The following is a 10,256-nucleotide window of genomic DNA, read 5'->3' as shown; positions in this document are numbered from 1 at the left end:
TGTGAAAGGATCACGTACAAACGCAATGATGTCCTTGGGCATGCTGTAGTCTTCAAATCTGGTGTAGAAGTTGTCCCTCAGCTGCTTGATAAAATCTTTCATCACCTCTGTGACAATACTGCAGCCTGGTCCCTCTGCCTGTCGTTTCTTCAGTGTGCTGAAGTGCAGTAGCCTTCCAGATGACAAGTCCAAATCGAACAAGTCAAGCTTCCTAGTAAAGGTTTTCCACCATGTCCACGACTGTTGTCATTCTAACTACAGATTTAACCAGTTTAAGTGACAGAATATGTCAGCCAAGAAAGCATCATTAGAGAGGAATTCCACAATTTCCAAAATATGAAGGTGGTCAGCTGCAGTCCTCATTTTGCTTTTTCTGAGAAAATCCACAACCTGGTCATGCAGCTCACAGAATCGTTCTAGAGCTTTTCCTTTACTCAGCCAGCACACTAATCATTGTGGGTGGCCTCCTCTGATTCTGTCACAAGCTTGTGGTGTTGGGTGCTTGATGTAGTGATACATAAATAAAAACATTAACGTATTTAAGAAAGCAATAGGCTATTAGTCTTGTTGTTTTCATTGATTCTGTTGGTTGCATTTTAATTATTACTGCATTTGAAAATGACCCCGCTAATACGCAGAGTTGCAGCAACTTAATAATACATGTGTTAGGTGGGAAGCTCTTTTTAATTGTTGTTTTATAAACAACAATCCCGAAATCCCGGGATTGATTAAAGTGCCCGGTATTGGATTCCCTACCCGGCACCCCTCCTTTCCACAATGTGCAGGGCCCCTCTCTGTGAATGCCAATGTGGACTGTCATTAAGTGCTGTCTGTGTGTGCAGGGCGAGGAGGCCAAGGGCAAGCGTCGCCGCCGGGCACTGGGCAACATCCAGTTCATCGGGCAGCTCCTCAAGGTGAAGATGCTCAATGAGAACACCATGCACAACTGCATCATCGTCAAGCTGCTGAGAAAGCAGGACGAGGAGTCCCTGGAGTGCCTGTGCCGACTCCTCTCCACTATTGGCAAGGACCTGGACTCGGAGAAGGCAAAGGTAATGCCGCTATGCCAGACCGTGCCCTGGCTAAACATCCAGGAACGTCAGACTGCATACTGGTCCTCATATTCTTCTCTAGACATAATGAGCCAATACTGGAGTGGCAAGTTTGCCAGAAGAGTAAATTCCATCTCACTGACACTCCTGCGTTGTTTTAAAATTAGCAAACTAGCCTTTCTTCTGCCATCAGCCTTCTAGAGTCACTGGGCCTCTAGACAGTGGTCTGAATAACTGCTTCTGTGCATCTGCAAGAGCTTTCCAGAAGGAACGCTGCTTCACTCAGTAGTATGAAGTTACTGCTCTGCCACGCTGTCTGGACTGTTTTCTAATCGTTCTGTCTGATCGTTTTACAAGCCCCCCATGGACCAGTACTTCAACCAGATGGAGCAGATCGTCAAAGAGAGGAAGACCTCCTCTCGAATCCACTTCATGCTGCAGGACGTCTTGGACCTGAGAAAGGTAATGACTGTTGAAAGAATATAAACCTTCCTTGCTTTTAGCTTCCCACCCCCCCCATTCCCTGCCTGGCTCTTGTTTTCTCTCTCTCCACTAATCACTGACTCATTCTCCCGTTCCTCAGGATAACTGGGTGTCCAGGAGGGGTGACCAGGGCCCTAAGACAATTGACCAGATCCACAAGGAAGCCCAGTTGGATGAGCACCGTGAGCAGATCAAGGTGCAACAGCAGCTCATGAACAAGCAGGACAACCGACGTGGGGACAGGAATAGTGTCCCTGTCTCCAAGAACAGGCCCATCGACACCAGCAGCCTCAGCAAGATCTCAAAGGTAACTGAGAGACACACACATGCTGCCACCCACTACACCCATCCACTTTTGGAGATTTTACACTCATCTTTTCCACTGTCTGCATAACCCTAAGTATAGTGATACCAAATTGACTTTTACAATGACCTTCAGCAAAACCCCAGTTTCTGATCCCTGTTTTGTTGGCAGCACTTGAGTGGTTTGGCAGGCTGTGTACTTGTTTACATGCTTTAACGTTGGCATATTTGTTCTGTGGATCGTGCTTCTGCTGAACACCTCCATCAAAAATATACAGCATCATAGCTGAGGAAAGTTCAATGAATCTGCCTGCAATAGGATCAAGTCATGAATGTAACTCCAATAGAATGTATACTTAATACAGCTCAAGCAGGCAATTCAGAGATTGTGTGCAATGAGAATCTATTTAGATTGATGTGCTGCCCTGCCCTGCCCAGCTGACTGACTCTTTGTCCCCCCAGCCCTCAGGAATAGGCCACTGGGGCTCCCAGCAGGGCCAGAGAAAGCAGCCACGTAAGATCATTACTGGAGTGTCATTCACAGCTGAAGTGACGCTCAACAAGGCAGAGAAGGCATGGAAGCCAAACATAAGGAAGGCTACCACAGAGGACACCGAGACCATCAAGACAGAGGTATGTACAGGGTTCCAGTCATGGAAAATCCTGGAAAAGTCATGGAAAATGACCAAACAATTTTCAGTCATGGGAAATAGCTACACATATAACCCATTTACAACATACATGGGATATAATGTACACTCTGACAAAAAGAAACAGTTTCATGGTGCAGAATAAAATTGTATTAAATCCTGTTTAAACTTACCTTTTAGTACGTATTCTGTAATACACATTGGTTATTATGAACGTCCCAGATGAATGTGCCAGATATTATGTATACAGGGATTTTCAAGACTTGGGAGAGTCTGTGTGAAGTGCATATACGCTAAGCACAACTCCTATAACCATATAGCAACACAAAGAAGCTCGGTGCGTTCACAACACGCAGACTTCTGGCATTCTGCACAGATTCTCAAGATCATTGGTTGCAATCTTGTACTCCAAATTTACATAATTCTGAACAGAGTCTGACCATTCAGCCAGTAAACCCACAGTGTTTGTGTAGATTCTGAGCAGAATGACGTAAATCTGTGTACATGATCGTGACTAAATTGGTCAGGATCTGCCAGAATGAGGATCTCCCTTTTATGTGAAATAAAGTTAATAGTAAAAGTTAATCACACGCACATCCAACTTAATTAGTAGGTGCAGGGTAGATAAAAATCCATATAAAGTAAAAAGAAAGAAATACCTGCACACTTACCACAGCTCCAATGCACAAATAAAAAGTATTTATGTAACCCATGCTTCACTGGTTTTTAGCAAAAACTTTTCGATCTACACAAGATCTTCAGGATATGGATATATAGACCAGGATATGGATCCTGATGAAGATCTCTTGTAGATTGAAATGTTTTTGTGAAATATAGTTGAACCTCGGATTCAGGAGGAACAATGTGGATTCCGTCCGGGACGCGGAGCAATGGACCTGCTCTTTGTCCTTTCACAGATATTTGAGGGGGCATGGGAGTATGCTAATCCAGTCTATGGGGTGCCGGGGCCGCTTATGCGTGCCATCCGGTCCTTTTATTCCCAAAGCAAGAGCTGTGTCCGTATTCTCGGTGTTAGGTCGAAAACGTGGTGGGTGTTGGACTCCGCCAAGGGTGCGTCTTGTCTCCACTCCTGTTTGTGATTTTCATGGACAGGATATCAAGGCACAGCCGAGGTAGAGAGAGTATCCAGTTTGAGGGCTTGGAGGTGGCATCTCTGCTGTTTGCAGATGATGTTGTGCTTCTTGCCCCATCCGACTGTGATCTCAGACACGCACTCGAGCGTTTCGCTGCCGAGTGTGAAGCGGTTGGGATGAGAATCAGCACTTCTAAGTCTGTGGCTATGGATCTCTCTCGGAAAAGAGTGGATTGCCCGCTTCAGGTTAGGGGGGAGCAGCTGCTCTTAGTGGAGGAGTTTAAGTACCTCAGGGTTTTGCTCACGAGTGATGGAAAGGGGGAGCGTGAGATAGACAGGCGGATCGCTGCAGCGTCTGCAGTATTGCGGGCGCTCTATCTGTCCGTGGTGGTGAAGTGGGAGCTGAGACCTCAGACAAGGCTCGCGGTTTACACGTCAATCTACCTCCCCATCCTCACCTGTGGTCATGAACGTTGGGTAATGACCGAAAGGACGAGATCGCGGGTGCAAGCGGTGAAAATGAGGTTTCTCCGCAGGGTTGCTGGACTCACCCTTTGGGATAGGGTGAGGAGCTCAGTAATCCAGGAGAGCCTCGGAGTAGAGTCGCTACTTCTCCAGATCGAGAAGAACCAGTTGAGGTGATTTGGGCATCTGGTAAGGATGCCCCCAGGGAGGCTGCCTGTGCAGCTCTACTGGGCACTCCCCAGTGGGCAGAGACCCCGAGGCCAACAAGTGAGCGCTCTGTTAGAACAAAAACCAGCAGACACAGGGGTTCACCAGGACCAGTGTTGAGAACCCCTGCCTACATTAAATGCTCAAACTTTATGTGTCCGTTGCATTTAAATTATGTAGCCAAATATATGATATGCATATTTATTTAAAATCAAGTAAATAATAATACATATTGTTCTATTCAACAGATAAAAAAGAATTTCAAACCACAAACAAGTTCTACAAAAGTTACCAATATACACTGTTTATCCCAAAGCAAAGAGTTTCTTGTGCTGTTTGCACTGTCCTCAATGCCACAATGCTGACCAACCTTCATATGTGTGCCAATCATATAGCGCGATATTAATCACATGACCTCCAGCAAGCGTCTGTTTGTGCTGTACACTGTAAAACAGCTTCGATGTGAGTGCTGACAAGATAATGTCATAATATCAAACAAGCTTGTGAAATAGTGTTTCATAACAAATAATTTCTGAAACTGAAAATAATATTGAGTGTTTAAAATGGGTATAAATCAGTAAAATCCAAACTCCTCAAATACAAAAATCAGGTAATTTATTGGTAAAAATCATTATTTATATATATTGTTTTAAAGAAAGAGAAAAATAATAATAAAAGCTTTTAGGTTTAAACAAATCAGTCATCTAAAATACTTCTTTAGCAGCGTACAGGAATGGATTACTGTAGGCCCTGGCCATTTGTATATAACAATGTTTGAAGGTATGTTTTTATTAATTAATTGAGCTGATTTATAGAAGTTTATATTCAAGGCAATTCAGAAATAATAAAAATACAGACTGTTAATGTTGTTTTGTATAGTTTCTACTGTAATCAACATTTATACTACATATACATTGATCAGATAGTACTAGGTTTACTTTTGCATTTACATCTTTGTGTGCTCTTTATTAGTTGAGGGTAGCATGTTTTATAAAAGTGGATGGATTGGATGGCTGTAAGGGGAGGAGGAGGCTGTCATGACAAAAGCTGATTATGTGGTTCTTTCCTATTGTGTTTATCAATATCTTTATTATTTTCTGTGTGCATTTTCAACTTTCCCGCATTTTATTGTAATAATAATTTAGTTATGGAAAATCAGAAAATAACCATGGAAAAATCATGGAAAAGTCATGGGAAAAAAATATCTGAATTGCGTGGGAACCCTGTATGTAGGAGCAGTGGACACGGTTCTTGTTTGTGGGGTGGGAAAAATAACTTGCTAGTCTTAAAGGGGATTGTGGGTAAACTTGGTGCCCCTGTGTTGATCTCCTTTTAGTGCCATCATGTCTGGACCGCTAATGATGGAAAAGCGGAACTGAGGGGCTACATATGCTCACAAGCATCCACTGCTCCAGTACAAATAAAACCATTGGCCAAGGTTTACAGAACTAACCCTTTTTCCTTCCTTCCCTCCTGCCTCCTTTCCCCTTCACCAGGAGCTATTCCGCAGGATGCGCAGTATGCTGAACAAGCTGACCCCACAGATGTTCCATCAGCTGATGCGTCAAGTGACCGAGCTGACCATCGACACAGAGGAGCGGCTCAAGGGTGTCGTTGACCTTATCTTCGAGAAGGCCATCTCTGAACCCAACTTCTCCATCACATACGCCAATATGTGCCGCTGCCTTATGGAGGTGAGAGAAGGAGTGTGGCAGGGGTGAGTGAGGTAAAAGAGGGAGGAAGGGCATGGTAGAGGGTTGTGAAGATGCTACATGGATCAGATTCGCTTTGTTATGGAATTGTAATTTGTGGGAGCTCAGTTTTGAATGGACCAGCAGATACCGGTCTTGTGAAGAGCATATCAAGAAGTATTGCTGAGATGGCACTAGTGCTCTTGCCATCACTCACCCACACTCTGTGTAAGCCAAGGTGTCGGTTTGTCCCAGTCCGTCTTAGTGTAGAGCTCCAGTGATGATCTCTTATTAGTGCCATGGTGTCTGGGCCTCTGGCATCTAGTGATGGAGGAGAGGATCTGAGGAGCCTCATTGAACACTTTCAGTTTCGTCCCACTCCAGAGTTATCTGGAATTTGTTTTGCATTCAATTCCAAACCATTCAATGAGATGAGCTGCATGAATCCTGGACCCCTGTTCATCTGTGGGTTTTCACCCTGATACCTGTTAAAGCTAGAAGCCAGCCTACCACACAGACTATGCTTAGCTAGTTAAAGTTTCCATCTTTCTTAGGGTTTATGTTCTCCCTCCTCCCCGTTCTGTAGCTCAGCGTCCCTACCACTGGCAAGCCGGGCATGACTGTGACTTTCCGCCAGCTGCTGTTGAGAAACTGCAAGACGGAGTTTGAGAAGGATCAGGGTGGAGACAAGGTCCTGGAGAAGAAGCAGAAAGAGCTGGATGCATGCTTGGTAATAAAAACTAAATTAATAATTTTTTTAATGTAAAGGACTGAAATTTGATAGTCCTTTATTGTAAATAAGGCACAGGTTGGTTGTGCAATCTCAGTATCAATGGGCCAATCATTAAGCAAACATTTGAAGCATCGTGCAAGCATGAATGTAAGTGGTGTGTACGTTTATTTTAAGGACTTTCATTTAGTGCTTGGCCATTTTGGTTCTTGACAACCTCATGTAACACATACCTGTACAACGGGCACGTGGCACAACGGGCTCAGAAATGCAATTTGAGACTTCCCAAAACAATTAGCATTGTGCCTAATTGACCATTGTGGTGCGAGGGCGCCTGCCTGTGGTGCTCTGACTGTCAGTGTTGGCTGGGTGAGGGGGCGGACCTCTGCAGCTCGGTGCAGCAGAGCAGATTGTTGTGATCTGGAGTAGATAGCAAGGCTGGATTTAGTTAATATAAAAATAACACTAGTGAATTAGTCACTATGTGGACAGTAGATAGTCAACCTTTACACCTGTGTTAGTACCAGTGAGAGATCGAGATCAGGCACGAGAAAGTTTTATGTGATCCAGTAATTGCAGTCACATGATTTACTGTGTATGTAGCTCTGGGTCTGATCCAAACTTCAGCGATCTCCTGGCACTAGGGAATCCAATCCCGGGATCTCGGACAGTTTTCTAGTCCCAAAATACCAGTATTGAAAACGTGAAATACACGGGATCAGGCGATTGTGGCTAATGAAAAATGTGACGGCACAGTAATTCTTGAACTCCATGCTGTAAGCTATTTATCAAAGAAAATGTGCAATAATTAATACAGAGGCTCATGATCTGTTCAAAATGTGAATCTGAAGTACAGCCACCTGCAGATTCAGCCCGAGTTCAGCCAATCAGCAGAAGAAGGCACTGCTGAGGTCTCGCGGACTCCAACTTTAAAGGGGCAGCTACAGTTCATGAGCTGTGTGAGTGACACAGCAGCAACACCATCGTGTGATTAACTGCATCAACACAGAATTGTTCCTCTTAGAAAACGCAGGGGGACGGGGGCTGTACCTGCAATTAACATTAAGTTTCTGATGTCAACTCTACCAAACCAGTGTGGAGTCCAAAAACACATTTTAGCCGCCAGCAATATTATTTGGCCCCCAAAGCCCCCCAAATTAATTATAAATATATATTTTTAAAAAATGCTAAAAGTCCCAAATGCAATTTTCCAAGAAGGAAGTGACCCAACCTAAATAATGCAAAAGTTACATTTTAACTTAATCAACTTAACTTGTTATGCAAGTGGCGCCCAGCAGCAGATGGAGAAAAACGACACCAGTCAAGTAATTCATTTCAACAGTAATAATTTTGACTTCATTGACTTTACAAACAACAGGAGGGATTAATTGGAGTCTGTTTCTTCTGAGACAAGGCCCATATAACATAACTTCACTGGCTGAGGTAGGATATGTGGCTTAACAGCGTCTGATTTTATTTTTTATTAGGACTAGTTACAATTGCAACTGGCCAGATAGGTAGCATCCTACATAAAACAATAATTAAAAGAAAAAGAGGCAATGTCTGTGTCTTAATGTCTGTATCGGGAGTCTGGATAACCTGCTCCTGTAATGACAAAACAAACAGAAAATACTGTCAGCATGAGACCTAAAATAGCCCTGGATAAGCACCAATTATAATAATAATAATAATAATAATAATAATAATAATAATAATAATAATAATAATAATAATGATAATAATAATCACAATAATGTTAGGAGCCTATATGACTATTTATTAAATACTAAGTTACTTACTTAATGGGAAAAGTTGCATTTCCCCTCAGACACGATCTTTTGGATGTCAGGTGAGAGGGATGTGATTCTGATGCGCAGGCAGTCCTCGATTGACTCGTGTGAAAGCCAGTTCCTGTCGTGAGTCTTCATTGCATTCAGAGAGGAAAATGAGGACTCACAGGTGTACGTTGGTCCAAAAATTGTTAGCACATAAAACGCAAGTTTCTTTATTATGCTGTATTCCTCTGAGCATGCCACCCAAAACGCACACAAGGACTCGGCACTCCTATGTGCATCCCTGATTTGGCTCGACGTCTGGAATTCAGTCAGCTCATAGGGGTGCCTTATCCAGCGAGGGTATCGTTGTCTTATCAAGGGAGGAGAATTCTCCACCTGGACGGACTGTGAAAGGATCACGTACAAACGCAATGATGTCCTTGGGCATGCTGTAGTCTTCAAATCTGTTGTAGAAGTTGTCCCTCAGCTGCTTGATAAAATCTTTCATCACCTCTGTGACAATACTGCAGCCTGGTCCCTCTGCCTGTCGTTTCTTCAGTGTGCTGAAGTGCAGTAGCCTTCCAGATGACAAGTCCAAATCGAACAAGTCAAGCTTCCTAGTAAAGGTTTTCCACCATGTCCACGACTGTTGTCATTCTAACTACAGATTTAACCAGTTTAATTATTACTGCATTTGAAAATGACCCCGCTAATACGCAGCGTTGCAGCAACTTAATAATACATGTGTTAGGTGGGAAGCTCTTTTTAATTGTTGTTTTATAAACAACAATCCCGAAATCCCGGGATTGATTAAAGTGCCCGGTATTGGATTCCCTACCCGGCACCCCTCCTTTCCACAATGTGCAGGGCCCCTCTCTGTGAATGCCAATGTGGACTGTCATTAAGTGCTGTCTGTGTGTGCAGGGCGAGGAGGCCAAGGGCAAGCGTCGCCGCCGGGCACTGGGCAACATCCAGTTCATCGGGCAGCTCCTCAAGGTGAAGATGCTCAATGAGAACACCATGCACAACTGCATCATCGTCAAGCTGCTGAGAAAGCAGGACGAGGAGTCCCTGGAGTGCCTGTGCCGACTCCTCTCCACTATTGGCAAGGACCTGGACTCGGAGAAGGCAAAGGTAATGCCGCTATGTCAGACCGTGCCCTGGCTAAACATCCAGGAACGTCAGACTGCATACTGGTCCTCATATTCTTCTCTAGACATAATGAGCCAATACTGGAGTGGCAAGTTTGCCAGAAGAGTAAATTCCGTCTCACTGACACTCCTGCGTTGTTTTAAAATTAGCAAACTAGCCTTTCTTCTGCCATCAGCTTTCTAGAGTCACTGGGCCTCTAGACAGTGGTCTGAATAACTGCTTCTGTGCATCTGCAAGAGCTTTCCAGAAGGAACGCTGCTTCACTCAGTAGTATGAAGTTACTGCTCTGCCATGCTGTCTGGACTGTTTTCTAATCATTCTGTCTTATCTTTTTACAAGCCCCCCATGGACCAGTACTTCAACCAGATGGAGCAGATCGTCAAAGAGAGGAAGACCTCCTCTCGAATCCGCTTTATGCTGCAGGACGTCTTGGACCTGAGAAAGGTAATGACTGTTGAGAGAATAGAAACCTTCCTTGCTTTCAGCTTCCCATTCCCTGTCTGCCTCTTGTTTTTTCTCTAGCCACTAATCACTGACTCATTCTCCCATTCCTCAGGACAACTGGGTGTCCAGGAGGGGTGACCAGGGCCCTAAGACAATTGACCAGATCCACAAGGAAGCCCAGTTGGATGAGCACCGTGAGCAGATCAAGGTG

General features: G+C 44.2%; 1 non-coding gene and 1 pseudogene across 1 annotated transcript; both read left to right on the top strand.

Moving 5' to 3' along the window:
* Positions 1-5,566: 5,566 nt before the first annotated feature.
* On the top strand, positions 5,567-5,636 carry LOC136750662 (uncharacterized; annotated as a pseudogene).
* A 580-nt stretch (positions 5,637-6,216) lies between these two features.
* On the top strand, positions 6,217-6,293 carry LOC136750639 (small nucleolar RNA SNORD66). Its single transcript, XR_010816931.1, has one exon. It is a non-coding gene; the product is annotated as a small nucleolar RNA SNORD66 (small nucleolar RNA).
* Positions 6,294-10,256: the final 3,963 nt, after the last annotated feature.

Source organism: Amia ocellicauda, chromosome 5, assembly GCF_036373705.1.
Source record: "Amia ocellicauda isolate fAmiCal2 chromosome 5, fAmiCal2.hap1, whole genome shotgun sequence".
NCBI classification, from domain to species: domain Eukaryota; kingdom Metazoa; phylum Chordata; class Actinopteri; order Amiiformes; family Amiidae; genus Amia; species Amia ocellicauda.
The sequence above is the reverse complement of the archived record's forward strand: the minus strand, read 5'-3'. Positions and strand labels throughout refer to the sequence as shown.